The sequence below is a fragment of the Hoplias malabaricus genome, chromosome 4 (genome assembly GCF_029633855.1).
Source record: "Hoplias malabaricus isolate fHopMal1 chromosome 4, fHopMal1.hap1, whole genome shotgun sequence".
NCBI lineage: Eukaryota > Metazoa > Chordata > Actinopteri > Characiformes > Erythrinidae > Hoplias > Hoplias malabaricus.
In genome coordinates, this window is record NC_089803.1 from 35,264,137 (window position 1) to 35,279,886 (window position 15,750).

Sequence of the window (15,750 nt, forward strand, 5' to 3'; positions counted from 1 at the left end):
AAATATTAGCCAATTCCACCTTATACAACAGGTGGAATTCAGTCAAGCTTGCTGACCTCTATGTTCATACTTTTACAGTTCAGCCCATACATCCCAGCCCATAGGTCACTTTTAATGTTCACTATTTCTAAACATTCCTCCTACTTCAAAGCTCACAACATGAGGCTGCCACCCCCATACTTAAGTTGAGATGATATTTTTCTTACCTAAATGGCACTTAAGTTTATGACCCGTTTGTTTTATCTGACCAAGGGGCTTCTTTCTTACTCTTACACTCTATTAAATGGTAGATGTAGGAAGATCTAGCATTTACTAGCATTTTCCTAGGTTTTATAAAATCCTAAAATAAATAATAATAAAGTTTGTTCTTGTATCTGTCATTACTTAATGATTAATTGTGACGTCAATTAATTGTATATTAATGCTTCTTACTGTCTGATTACTTAATACTGTAAAATACTGCAATAATACTGCTATGTTTGCCTTTTACTATATACATTCAAAATGAGTCTTCTGCCTATTTGAAACTTTCTATTTTCCTCCATTACATAAAAATTGCACATTAAACTACAACTGGTCATTGAAATAAGCATTGATGCATCAAGCACACACACAAAAATACTGCCTTTCTGTTTAATAGTTTCCACAGTATGTTAATCAACTCGCAACTGGCTACATGACATCATCCACCTTGGTAGATATGGCCTTAGAGCAGCTGTGAGTGTGTGTGTGTGTGTGTGTGTGAGAGTATGTGGAAAAAGATCTTTCTCCACTTTCATTACACCTCCATTTGCCAGAGGCCTAGGGGAAAGAAAAATCACAGAGAATTAAAATAAACACTGAGCGGAGTTAGATCATGGAGTGTTTGGAGTGCAGGTGAACCGAGAGGAAAGAAACCCTTCTCTCAAATCCCATCTGAATAATGCTGCCTTTCTCAGCTCAGCTTTGCTTTTCTTAAACGGGACCCAAGTTGGATTCTGAGTGTGTGCAACCTGATCTAAGATCAGCATTCCTATTCAAAGATTCCTTGGCTGAGCTTACGAGAATACACAGAGGTTAAGTGATTGTGAGCAGGGGAAAGTCTGGCTGAATGGAATTGTTGTTTTCCACATGGTGGAATATTAAATTCCTCTGTGTCTTTGTTTTCCAGAGCAGCACTGACTCTCATGTTCCCATCAGCTCTCCTGGAGGAAAAGTGACGACAGAACAAGAGCGCCAACAAACCAGCACACAAAATCCATATGCCGGAGGAAACACATAACACTGTCATCTGCACTCTTACATCAGGACACAAGCATGTACATATGTACACTTCTGTGCAAAACTCAGAGACCACTCCTCATTTCTTCAACTGCCAGTCAGAACAGCTTTTGCATTATTCATTTCAGTAAAAAAAAAAAGTGTGTGAAACAAACCTAAAAGCACAAAGTCAGTTCAGATCTCAAGCAGTACAGATTCGGTCGCCAATGTCATATCATAAAATTATCAGGAAAGAAAAACATCCCTAAATGATATAATATACTAAAATTACATTACATTACTACATTTCAGTATATGTTCTTGCTCACAAACATCAGTAAAAGTCGTACAGTTTTAAATGTAATTTTACTTGAATTGCAATTACTTAAGCTGACGAATATTTAGAGTTGCTGTATTTCAGAACAAATCATAAGTGTCACAAAAAACGCAAAAACTAACTGCATATTTAGAGGGCAGCAGTGAGAAATGTTTGTTTATTTGAGCTCCAGCTATATCTGTTTGTATTTTGGTTATAATATTCATATGGTGGTGCAGCAGTTAGTGTCAGTTAGTGTTTGGTGTGTTCTCCCAGTGTCCACATGGGGTTTCCTGTCACGGTCCAATAACACATGTTGGTAGGTGGATTAGTGACTCAATAGTATCTGTAGGTGTGAGTGTGTGAGTGAATGTGTGTGACCCTGTGAAGGGCTGGCGCCCCCTCCAGGGTGTATTCCTGCCTTGTGCCCAATGATTCCGGATAGTCTCCAGACCCTGAACTGAATAAGGATTACAGACAATTAATAAATGAATTAATGAATTAATATACATTTGGAAGTAAATAGCAAGCTAAAATATTATATTCATGGTAGGCTATTAAATAGAAGAAACTGTTTACAAGCCTAAATCTGGTGTTAGCAGTATGCTGGATTGCTACAAACCAAATGTTGGAGACAAGTAAACATTAATAAATTCTGGCTGAGCTTCACTGACAATGATTATTAATTCAGTATCAGGAGTGCTTCACCACTGACAATCTGGCTAATCCAATTAACTCTAGGTTTGGACTTAACCTGAGTCTGGCATACTGACAACAGCATTGGGTTGTGTTGGGGGCCGGAATATTGGCTGCACTGTAAAATAGTTTTGGAATAATCACTGCCTTCAGTACATTTTAGACTGTTATGTTCACACACATACTCCCACATGAGCCATAAGTGGGCTATTCTTCTCCATTTGCAGGGATATTTCTGGTGTGACATAGCAATGTCTTGCGTAATATGGAGACCACAGAGAACATCAAAATAAAAAAAGATGGATGGAAAGATAATAGAGAAAGTGAGAGAGAAAGAGAGGCTCTATCACAAAAGGCACAAAAGACTAGGCTATAAAAGAGAAGCTGGAAGGAAAGCATGTTGAGGCAACGTGGAGTGAAGATGTTAGAAGTTTGATAAAGGGGTGGGTGGGTGGGGGGGTGTATAAAGTGTGATTGTGAACCAGGATGTATTTGGGCTAGTGTTAGCAGTGCAGAGCAGAGGCAGAAAGCCCTGGCGGTCCATTACACAGGCCGAGCCAGCAGCTCCGCAAAGCCCCCAGCAATTAGAGGGCACAGACAGGCAATCTCCCCACAGTGGACGAGCCGTAATAGGGCTGTGTGGCTGGCCAGCCTCGCTGCACTCTATCTCAGCCAAATAAAAGAGCCTTTTGGCAACTGGCCTCCACACTTCACAGTCACAGGAGGAGCCATGGAGGAAAAGGCGCTCTCCAACAAATAACACAGAAGAAAAGAGAGAAGAAAAGACAGAGCACAGAAAAGAGGCCTCAGTCAGCATGGAGACTGAGAATGAATGGCAAACACGTAGATGTGCAAATGAACCCCTGTAGGGAAAGGAGAGAGGTGGGGGAGATTTTATATATATATATATATATATATATATATATAAGAGAGAGAGAGAGAGAGAGAGAGAGAGAGAGAGAGAGAGAGAGAGAGAGAGGTATGTTTATGTGTATAATGTTAATACACAGGGTCATACAGAAACTTACAGCCCACTATATAAGCGAACACCTGTACACATGCTCAGTCATGTATTATCCAGTCAATCGTATCTGCAAGGCAATTCCACTATGGTACTGTTTAACCACATCAACAAACCTGGCAATTAAGAGGAGTTGGATTATTGATCTCTAAGCTGTTCTGGCCACTAGATTTACGGGACCATATCTGAAGACACTTGCCATGAAATTACACAGATATGGGTCAAAACCAAGAGCCAGGTGGCTGTTATTACCACTCGTGCTGATTAAGGAAATAAATAAATACATAAATAAATAAGGGTCAGGATCATGAGGACCATTTAGAGGTCCTGAAAATAAACACAAATTTAAGTGAACTGTGAACTGCAAAGATTTCCATTCATATCCTGGACACCATGGAAATGTATTCAAACCCTAAGCTATGTCTAAACCTTACACTAACCCTAACCTTAACGTACATCTTCAGCTTAAAAAGTAACAATGTATTCTGTGGGGATCAGCATATGAGTCCTTACAATGTAAGTTTGGTTTGGTTCCCACAATGTTGCATAAACCTGATAAGTACACACACACAGTCTAATTTCACATAATGTATAACCCAATTTAAAATGTCAACCCAAAGTCAATTCTCCAAGACCTCTCATCATCTGACTTTCTTCCCCCAAAACACTAATCCCACTGTAATTAGAAATAAAATATTCTCTTTATGAATAGAAGCAACCAAATTCCAATTCTAAGACATGTATCAATTATACAACAGCTTACAATTTCGGTGCTGAAAACTGTCCATAATTTATAGCTACAGACACAAAGCCTGACAGCAGAGTGCCAGTACACATGCTTGTGGCTTTATTGGTATAACTCAGCAATTCTCTTCAAAGAGTTCAAAAACAAGCAGAATTATGATTTACAGTGTAAACTAACTTTCTTTCTCTGCTCTTTCAAAGCCTGTGAAACTGTTTCCGTTCCTGCTGCTCTTCTAAAGCTAGACATGTTGAACAAGCCAGACAATGCTGAGGAGAGAGTAAACTGCATAAAGGCTAAAGATGCACACACTTCTACAGTTGTACTACTTTAAAATCTTTAGCAGGCCTGCCATCTACACATGGTACATATGGTATATGTCCTATCAGTCTGTAAACACCTGCTCATCCTATGTAATTCAGAAAATATGTAGTAAATAAGGAGTGTGTTGCTACGCCTTTGCTGCAGTGTCAGATTCTTCTCATGTGTGAAGGCTTTATACTAGATATTAGCACACGGTTGTGAGAATTTGAATGTCGACAGTTAAGAGTATGAGTAAGGTCAGGTATTGTGGTTAGATGATTAATGCTGGATCACACAAGCCACTGCAACTTACGCCAAGGTATTTAAACTGTGGTCCAATTAATTTGGCAAGAGCTGGAGTGGCTTTGCTGATCCAGAATTAATTGTCCAACGTTAGCGCCAGTTTCTGCTCTTCTAGGAAGACTTTCAACAACACTTCATGTTGTCAACATTCCTGAGAGAATTTGTTTGTTTTCTGCTCTAAGAGTACTATGGTGCTTTTCCACTGCATGGAACCTACACAACTTTTCTCGACTCAGCTCCTTTGGTTTTCCACTACCCAAACCTGGCGCCTGATCCCTGGAAGCAGGTTATTTATTTTCAGTCCCTGTTTGCACCTAGTACAAATCAAGCCGAATAGGTACTAAATATGCATTTAAACCTGGCAGAGCATTGATTGACCAGAGAGACCTCCAACACAAACTCACGGCTAGTAAAATCTCCAAAGTTACAGCAGCAGTAACATTTATTTTTATCCAACTTACAACAGCAGCTGGCAACATTACCCCATGGTGTTTTGAAGAGGTTCAAACGCTCCTTGGGTGTGTGGCCTACGAAAAACTGGTGCACAGAGCCGTGTTCAGTCCAAAAAACAAACACCCAGATTATACTTCCGATGTTGTGGTTTTCAAAGCCCGCAGCTCCGTTTCGTGAGGGAGCTGTGCTAGTGGAAAAGCGAGTCGAGTTGAACCGAGCCAAACCTATCCCATGCAGTGGAAAAGCACCATTAATGAGGTCAGGTACTAATTTGAGATGATCAGTTCAGGATGATAATCACCACTCTGTTCATCCCAAGTTTACTGAAATATGCTCCATCACACCAGAGGACACACTTCCACAGGGATTCTTGCCCATATTCTCTTAAGGTGGTCCAAACTTGCCACAGCTGCTACAGAAGAATGTATTTGTGGACAGAGTATGGAGAGGTCAATTTTCAGATGCTTTTGACTTCAAATCAGGTCTGGCTCTACAAGGTCAAGGGGAAAATGTTTTTTTTTTTTTTTTTTTTTTTTTTTTAATTTTATGTAACAGTTTCATACTGCTGAGGGTAGTGTTGGGTCCGGAGCCTAGCCAGAATCACTGGGTTCAAGCCAGGAATACACCCTGGATGTGGCACCAGTCCATTACAGAGCACCACACATATACACACACACAGGACACTTTGCATGGCCAATCCACCCACCAGAATATGCAGAATATGTTTTTGAACTGTGTGAGGAAATCAGAGCACCCAGAGGAAACTCACACAGACACAAGGAGAACACACCAAACTCCTCAAAGACAGCAAACCTAGGTGGGATTTCGAACCCACAACCACGCCCAGATGTTTCATAGAGTCCAGTACTTTGTTCTCACGCCTATAATGGATGGACAGCATTGATAAAAACAATGAAATGGTGTTGTGGGAGGAATCAGCAGACATTACACCATGTCCCTCTGTAGTTGATGTCTCACTCATGATTAATTCTGGTGCTTGGCTTGGTCCAGCTGTATGTTATTTCACAGCTTGCAACCAAGTCAGACTACAAGTGAAAGCTATGAAAAACTAGAATCTATCAATAGCTGGTCAGGGGCCTAAGCCAATTACAGTGCTGGAAAATAAGTGAGAGGTGGAAGGAGGTGCAATGAGGAAGCTACCAGTCATCTGTTATAGAGTGAGAGAGCCCTGGAAAGCCCACAGAGGAGAAATTCAATCACACAGAGTCATCTCTGAGCCACTGCACTCTCGGATATCTCAGGCTTTTCACTCAGCCGCCGCAGTGACTCCAGTTTAGAGTGACAGCAGGAGCAGTGGGGCACATCCAGCTATGTTCCACATTTCAGAACACTGAGCGAAGCGCAATTGCTCAGACCTGCTCCATTTTCATCATTTCCTCACTGTCCTCAGTCACGTTTTATGCATTTTGATGGCCAAGCCCCAATCAGTGAAACATTCTGTTACATTCACTTTGGCATTCTCTTATTATTAATGAGATCTACTACATCTGCCCTTGCTTGTATTAAAAATATATATAAACTAGCTTTCTCCATTATTAGGTGCTTGACCCAAGGAGGTGAGCATTTCTTGGCTTTTAGAATAATGAGGCTGACTGTGCGTGTTAGCATTCTGACTTGAGTAGCTGCCGTGACCTCATTTCAGTGCACTGCAGGTTCGCTGTGAAATGCTTGGCAGACACAGACATTTCATTAATTCCATCCATACAGAGTGGGGTGGGGGGATGGAGTGGAGGTGGGAATGGAGAGAGAGAGCTGGATAAGTAGAGTAAAGGAGAGAGAACAAGAGAGTGGTAGTTAGAAATGAGAAATGGGAGAGAAGTAGAATAATTATGAGAGAAATGGAGAAAAAACTGAGGTGAACAGGGGGAAAAAGAGAGAAAGAGTGAGAAAAGAGAAAAAGTAAGGTATTAAAGAGAGAGAAAGGAGCTTCATTCTAAGAAGCTCCACTTTATTTGCTCCTCTAAAAGATAGGAAACTTTCCTGTGTGGACTGAGGATGACTGGAAGGAAAGACAAGCCCTGCTTTCTGAAATGATTCACAGTAATTGAGTCACTAGCTGAGGCAGATAGTCTCCGTTTGGTTGTATTTCACGCTCCTGTGAGCCTGTGGCAGGCTCTTTCTGTCAGACAGCCCACAGACCACGGCCCTCACCCAATCCTATCCTCTACTGTGCTGCAAAATAACACGCTGAGTGACCTCCTCATGGCAAAACGCCTAGTCTTGGAAAAAGGAGGGAGGAACAGTAGAGAGAGATGGAGCGAGGGGGAGGGGGGAGGCATCCTTTCACTGCTGCACACAGCAGATAATGAAGCCAACTGCAGAGAAAATCAGAGAGAGAGAGAGAGAGAGAGAGAGAGAGAGGGAGGAAGTGAGAGGTGGGAATGTGGGAGAAAAAGAAAGACAGTAAGACAAGGAGACAGTACTCTCCCCATGACACCTGACCGTGGATCCAGCACTGACAGTTTTGAGGTGTGCTCTTTATAAACACAGTTTATGTGGTTGTGTTCAAATGTTGTTAGGAGCACGTCTGAGCTGCTTCTATTATATTACTATACTCCAAGGATTAGTGAGAGCACACTAGGTCCACATGTTAGTCACAGTGCAACCACAAGCTCTCAAGTAACAATCAGCAACTGTGGATTCCATGCAAATCCATAGTTTGTGCTCCTTCATGTAAAATCAGTTCTGAGAAGTGCAGTCAATGTCTAGCACTGGAGTCCTTAACCATAGCGTAACTTCTGAGAGCTGTATTTAACAACGTAAGAGGCTAAACCTCAAAACCTCAACAAAGGGAAACCCCTCACAACAGAATGGAACTTTGTGAATAAACTCATTTGTCTGGTTCTAGAGTTTAATGCTTGTTTTTCCAGCACAAGGCTTTATCCTTAATGCTTTTATTAAAAGAGACATTTACAATTCAAAGTCACCAACTCACATTACCACTAATTCCAGAAAACCAGAGTGCCTGGCAAAGAATTTCAACTCTCCTGGAACGCTCTACTCATGGCTTCTGCTGTAATGTAATACAGAAGACAGTACTTTTGTGTGAGTTAATTATTTACTGGGTCAATATTTTTTAACTGCACGTATGGTCTGCTTCAAATTGTACTGAAAACTGAACTCTGTAATTGGGAAAAGTCTTACAGGCCACGTGATGACCCTTTGTTTACCAGTTTATTTTTCAGTACCATATTAGAATAAGGGCGACACGGTGGCGCAGCAGGTAGTGTCGCAGTCACACAGCTCCAGGGGCCTGGAGGTTGTGGGTTTGATTCCCGCTCCGGGTGACTGTCTGTGAGGAGTTGGTGTGTTCTGCCCGTGTCCGCGTGGGTTTCCTCCGGGTGCTCCGGTTTCCTCCCACAGTCCAAAAACACACGTTGCAGGTGGATTGGCGACTCAAAAGTGTCCGTAGGTGTGAGTGAATGTGTGTGTTTCTGTGTTGCCCTTTGAAGGACTGGCGTCCCCTCCAGGGTGTATTCCCGCCTTGCGCCCGATGATTCCAGGTAGGCTCTGGACCCCCCGCGACCCTAAATTGGATAAGCGGTTACAGATAATGGATGGATGGATATTAGAATAAGACTACACTTATAAAGGTTTGTAAATGGTTTAAAATCTCTTTATTAATAGTTATTTATAAATGCATTAAAATGATTAATAATCAGTTATGACACTGACAGAAGGGGCAACAGTGACCTGCAGTTTGCCAAATAGTGAACACACATACATTATTACTGTTAAACCTCAGATTTTACAGAATACTGACCTTACTTTGTCTAAAATATAAATAAGAAGAGACAGCCAGTCTTGTTTGAGTGGTGCTAGTGGTGAGCAATATCAAGGTAAATTCTCTATGCCTTCCTGAAATCATAAATACATCTGCAACTATGAATAATAACCCTATTCTACCCAGGCTTCAATACGTTGTTAGGAGTTGAAACCAGTAGTGACAGTTTACTGCCAAGTAGTCACTGTAAGAATTGTGGTAATATGACTATTACAAGCTTCAAACAAATCAGGGAATATCTTCAACAAGCTACAAATATCTTACATTGTTAAAATGAGTGCATGTGAATCTCAGGTTTATTCCGTTTTACTTGAGTGCTCTTGAGACATTTTTCTCATATGTGCCAGTCAATGCAGTGCAACAGGAAGACGTTTCCAGCCCTCCTAACCCTCATAACCCACACATTCTTGCCGTTTTACCCAGATGTCATCTCTGCAGAAGCTCCATTTTCACATTTAATGTACACTCTCTGCACTGAAACACTTTTCCTGTTTGAACAGGTCAAAAGGGGTATAGGATACTATCACTGGTGACTCCTACAATCTCTCACATACCTGTGAGTCCTCCATTGCTGTTTGATGATTTGACTGGATGAACTATTGCTCCAGAGCTCAAAACTGTGAAGGGAGAGAGAGAGAGAGAATTATTGAGAGCTAGTGAACAAATGGAAACCCATTGCTAACAGTTCTGACATACATCACTCCTCTAAATCAAATTTTTAAATGTCATTGTTTATAGTTTGGTAGATTATAGTGGAAACTAGCTCAGTAGTTCACCATCCGATTTATATGTATTCACACCTTCAGAGAGTCGCTATCTTTGGTGAAGAAAGTTTTGTTTATGTTACCATGGCAGCGCACACAGCCTTGAGACAGACAAGCTGTTAGCTTTTAACTCTGAATTCCAGTTGTTATTTCAAAGGCCTTTTGGGTTCACTGAGATTTTGATCTCTGAAACTGAGTTACCAGCATATACTTAATATATACACAACAAAGATGATGAGAATCAGAGTGCTGGGTTTGCTCAATGTGAGTTTCAGAAGTAGAACTAAGTTTACGCAGTGTTAGGCTCAGAAGGAACACCGGGTTAGCCTTGTGATTGGTCAGGGTGAATGTTAAATAAGCTTTACCCATTTGGACCTCCCATTCTAGAGAAGCAATACTAGTGAAATACAACAAACATTTGTTAGACTTTGAGAAGATATTCATAATGCTCTGAGGAGCTAGATTAAATAAATTAGACAACTCAGATTTAGATTCCCAGAGGCTTTAATAGCCACCAAACCCTACACATCCCCCCCAAAAAAATGCAAGTCAAATGGCTTGAAACCAGCCAAAAGAGTAGTTGACCAATATTGTATTTTCAGTTACAGTTGTGTGTTGTAAATGCTAAAAGTGCTGCTGTTAGGTCACCATATCTCCATTTAATTAAGCATTAAATCCCTGGTCTACACAGAGAGCTGCAACTTACTATAAGTATGGCTCTTCATTTGATTCATGGTATTTACGTAGGCCCCTGAATATATATATATATATATATATAGTGTGGCACATTTTTTTCTGTACATCTTTCTTTAATAAATAAGCAATCCTTGGCAACACTCAAAATGAATAAGTGAAAAGTTAGATCAAGATAAATAAATAAGCAGTGGTTCCAGCCAAGAAGCCTAACAGACAGATGGAGAATCAGCAGTTTGTGCTGGCTCCACTGCTCACCCCCCTACTGTGGGCAAATTGCCTTAGGGAAGACTGTGATTGGTTTTCAATATTTGCCCTGACCTCTGACCTCGTGTTGAGGAGACAGCAGAGCAGTGAGCAGGGTCACTCCAGGGATATAGATTACAGGCAAGAATCACCTGTCTCTCATTAGCTCTGACCAATCAATAAAGCACAGAGTGGGCCGTAGTGGAGAGGGGAGTGGAGACAGTTCTTTTGATGCAACAAGACATGTAGGTGAGCTCAGGTCTACAGGAGAATATGATTATACGAGAGAGATAGAGAGAGAGAGAGAGAGAGAGATGGCTGCTATTGTGTGTCTGCCTCCTCTGTGCTCACAGCAATCAAGACCTACACAGGAGAAAACAAAGTGACACAAAGCGAAGTGTTTATTTTCACCACGTAATTATTGACGTTAATCTCAAATGGCCACCCAGTGTGACTCAGCCTTAGGTTATAATTGAATTTCTCCTCTTCATCTGGAAGTGAGTAATTATTAATGAAACGCTGTAGCCTTGATAAGAGACTGAAGGGAAAAACATGCTTGCAAGACAGCAGCGAGAATGACTGTGACAGAATGTGTTCAGACATAAATATATTTATCGAACTATTACGAAACATCGAACTATTATGAAAAAAGACTAATTTGAGAAATCAACATAGATCAACGTACGTTTGTCGTAAATAATAAATAAAGAGAAGTCTCTTTTATAACCTTCTTTTAGTCCAATACCTAAAACAGTTATTTACTATTTAAGTGGTTAAATAGATGTTTAAATCCAAGTTTTAATGCACAGAAAAGACACATCTAGCTCAAACTATTCACAAATGATAGATACATCCAGCTGTATTTACAAACAGCCTGGAACGGTTTTCAAACAAACATTTTCTATTTACCCCAGTGAAGCAGATCAGCCAAGCCAAGTTTGGCATCCAGATTTTGCTTTAGTTTGTATTCAAGTGATGAAGCACATGTAGCTAACAAAAAGCAGCAGTCTATTGTCTCCTAGTCTTTTCCATAAATACATACTTGTGTCAAGTAATCTCATTTATAAGTAAACAGCTGTGTGTGATATTAATTCGGTTAAGAGAGGAATGTGACTAAAAATATTTTTGGCTGAAGACCTGTTACGTATTGGCTACATTAGCTCAAATGCTTACCTAAAGAAGTAACTCTTGGAGACTCTAGTCTTGGCTGATGTACTGGCTTTGGGGGAAACTGTGCACATGTGTTTTCACCATTTCAGCTCCAACCAATACTAGTGCTTATTCTCCATATTTTAGTGGAAACTAGCATTAGTGGTCAAAACTAGGCTTTATGGTACATTTTGTCAGAGTAAAATGAGCAGAGTGGTCAGGGCTTGTGACTACACACACACACACACACACACACACACACACACACACACACACCTTCATCTGACTGGACAGATTTTCTTGTAGACCATTACATTTTGAGGATTAGTTTTGTTTTATTATAGAAAACCAGAAAGTATCTTCACCTGTGACTAAAAAAACCCTCACAAGTGTACTATCTGTAAGAAATACTATGTGGGAAGTGATACTGTTGTTTTTTGTTTTTTTTTCTTTGGTTTGTTTATGGTTAAGCATCTAATCTAAGAGCACTCTTCTGCTGACCTTTTCAGCACTGTGTAAAGCAGAAGCCTGGAGGAACTCCTGCTTATTCAGTTTTCTCACACTCACTCCTGCAGTTCTGCCCAGAACAAGACAGACAGGCGCAGCAACAAAGGCTCATAAGGGCCAGCCAAGCTTTCCCCATCCACTCATGCAGACTCAGACAGAGATAACTACAGACAAGGATGGCTGCTAGGAGACAAGCGTGGGCGGGTGAGATCTGTGCTCAGGGGGAATTATCGGCTTATCCATGAGCGTGCACGCACACACACACAAACACACTAATACACACTCACGACAAAGAGAGCTAGCAGCACAACAATTGATTTTATGGCACGGGAGGGGAAAAAAACGAGGGAGGTAAAGAAGGTGGAGGGGGAGGGGGTGTTTCAGAGAGAGAGTGAGAGAGAGAATTTGTTGAATAGCTTTAGTAATCTGATTCAAATAATTATGAGCCAACAGTAATTACTCACTGATTTGCACCTCTCTTTAATCTCATCCGCTTGAGTGCTTCAAAAGAGCCTGATTCTCTTTCAGCATGATTCAAGGCTTTTCCTAAAGAGAAGAGAAGAGAACAGGACGGGAGAGTGTTTGCTAAAGCACCTTTACGCCACTAAAAGCTGTCATCAATGCTCACACCCCCAGAATTACCCGGCTACAATGTAAAGAGGAGTAATCATGTTTAAACAGGAGTTCTTCACCCTCCGGCAGAAAATCAGTGTGCAGCATTTAAATGCCTCCCTCTGGGTCAATATGTTATTGAATCTAATGTGATGTAGCTCTGTGTGTGTGTGTGTGTCAGAAAGAGAGAGAAGGAGAGAGAAGGAGAATGAGAGAGAGAGAGAGAGAGAGAGAGAGAGAGAGAGAGAGCAAGAGAGCAGCGGCAGAGAAAGCGCTGGGGAGGGGCTGTGTGTACTGTGACGGGAGCAGATGTTAAAGCTGTCATAGCCACATTTTCCAAGTGAGTGAGCGGCTGAAAGAGAGAGAGGTGGGGGATGATGGAGAGGGAAAGGGAGAGTGAGAGAGAGAGACAGAGAGAGGGAGCTGAAGAGGGAACAGAATGAAATGGTTTTCCCTCAGGTCCTGGCACAGAATTAGTAGCCTACCATGTTCTGCTCCTTCCAACCAGCAACCTTCCCCTGCACAGACAACAGACAAGACTGAGTCACTCAGGCTAGTCGAAGAGGGGAAAGAGATTATTCAAGAATCTCAAGCCTGTTGGGGGTGGCGGGCGGGGAATTTAACGTCACAATTCTTTTCTCTGTAAACAATATGTTTTATGACATTATGATTTTTCTATATTATTGTGCACTAAATTTAGACAGACCCAATTATATTTTTTGTTATGAGACATGCAAAGAGGGAAAGCACCACTTAAAAGCAAATTCACTAGTTCAAACAAGAACATCCAGCAATGTAATAGAAAACTGTCCAAAATGTTATTCACGCTAAAGAAATAAAATGAAGAATCAAAGCTCCTTTGATCAACAAACATTAATTTTTACACACAAGTTTTAAACAGACAAACAAAATATATAAGCACAACTACTCGGTGAGTTTCATGCTTAGGCTACAACTTATCAAGCTAATAGCATAGGTAAATATGACCATGGTAAAAGAAAACAAAGTCATTTATTGCTGACACACATCCAGAGCTTTTAAAGATTGGAATCTGGTCAATTAAGCCATTATGCTTTAAAAAAAACCCTTAAGATATCAGTTCAGCAGTAATGTGATTTTTAAGATGTAATTTTATCTCTCTGCTTAAAAAGCTATAGTGATGTGAGCTGATTGGCAAATTGTCTCTGGCTCCCACCTTTTCTCATAAAACCACACTAATTTCAAACTTAAATTCTACCTCCTCTGGTGTCTAACTCTAAACCTAACCCCATGGCATAATTACCAGGATATGTAAAGAAAACATGATACTATAAAGCAGTATTATCACAATATAAAAAGTATTATCATGATACATTTGGTCATATTGCTCAACTATCGCTTGTATTCTCACAAACCACCTCGGGTGCAGAAGTGCTGATATAGAAGGAGGAGTGCAGCCTCGAGCAGCGCAGTGTCATTTGGAGCTACTCCAGATCTACTGAAGGTCTTTTAGAAGGTTTCAGAGTTTAGACTTCTATCTAAAGTTAGGTTGACACGAAGGGCTGTATCAACATGTCTCTCATGAAAACACCATCACACCAACACCCTACTACCCCAGAGCGTGGACTTTGAGGCATTTAACCATGTGCTTCACTTAAAATTCGGTCTCAGACACGTCCAGGGCTCTTTGACAAGCCCTCAGGTCTGCCTTTGATGTTGTATTTTCATCATGTCCTCCTTACACCTTCTAAGGTGGTGTCTTTCCTCATAACTGCACCGCAAAACATGGCCGCCGTTCAGCCAGCAAAGACAAGGAGGAGTGTGCCATCTGGTGGCGGGAAAAGAAAATTATTTTCACAAAGAATTTCTGATTTGGCCCCTTGATCATTACATACTGCTGTATATCAAATTATCCGACTAGAAATATTGGGCAAAAAAACAAAAACAAACATACAACCATAATGTACATACATATGTATACAATACATATGTACATACATACCCTTTACCACAAAGCTTTTAAATATGCCAACATATATTTGTGTGTTTTATGTTCACTAAACAGTAAACGTCATTGTTTATTTAGTGAACATAAAAGTATATACCCTACCTGTTAGCATCATTAGCATAGAGTTACAATAAAAATATTGACATAATAAAAATATTGGCAGGTATTTTTTGGAACGTGGGAGAAGACCGGAGCACCTTGAGAAAAACCATGCAGACACAGGGAGAACATACCAAACTCCTCACAGACAGTGACCCCAGGCAAGGACCCCAGGACCCTGGATCTGTGAAACAGTACTACCTGTTGCGTGACTGTGCTACATGTGCAACATACTGCTTATGCCAAATTTTATTCACAGCAGTATTTTATAAAACATTTAATAAAACATCTTATAACTGATTTTGACACCGGTTTTAAAACAAGTAAATAAACCTTAATCTTAAATACAGTAAAGCACTGAGCTTCTCCAGAGCTACACCAAAGACTAAATGTTACTGCATTACTAATGTAAATGTATGTGCATTAATATCACAAAAACCTCATTTTCTTCTGTATCATTTATAAAAGGCCATAAATGTAGATTCTAAATCTCCCAGGCTTTTAAATAATTTAATTATTTGTGTTATATGAAGTGGATTTTACTGTGCCTTTGCCCTCCCTTGCTCAGCTGCTCTGAGGTCATTTAGGCCAGTGGAGCCAGTGGGCTGCGAACACTAATAATTCATTGACACCCAATCCCCTCTCAGCAGCACGCCCAGGCGGAGGGATAGGTGAGTAATGGTGCCATGGCAACAGGCTGTGGCCTCCAGCTGGGTGACCACGAGGAGTGGGGTTGTGAGGACACATTCTAAATGGCACTAGCATAACATGCGGTGCACTGGACCACTTCACCTTTTTATACTCCTCACATCATT

General features: G+C 40.8%; 1 long non-coding RNA gene across 1 annotated transcript in view; it reads right to left on the minus strand.

Annotated features, from left to right (window-relative positions):
- LOC136693724 (uncharacterized) overlaps positions 1–14,587 on the minus strand; it is a 30,064-nt gene extending 15,477 nt beyond the window's left edge. The window contains exons 1-4 of the long non-coding RNA XR_010802096.1: positions 14,247–14,587; positions 13,335–13,367; positions 12,702–12,783; positions 9,433–9,495 (exon numbers count right to left, since the gene is read on the minus strand). This is a non-coding gene — a long non-coding RNA (uncharacterized lncRNA). The remainder of the gene's footprint in view (positions 1–9,432; positions 9,496–12,701; positions 12,784–13,334; positions 13,368–14,246) is intronic.
- Between the last annotated feature and the right edge of the window lie 1,163 nt (positions 14,588–15,750).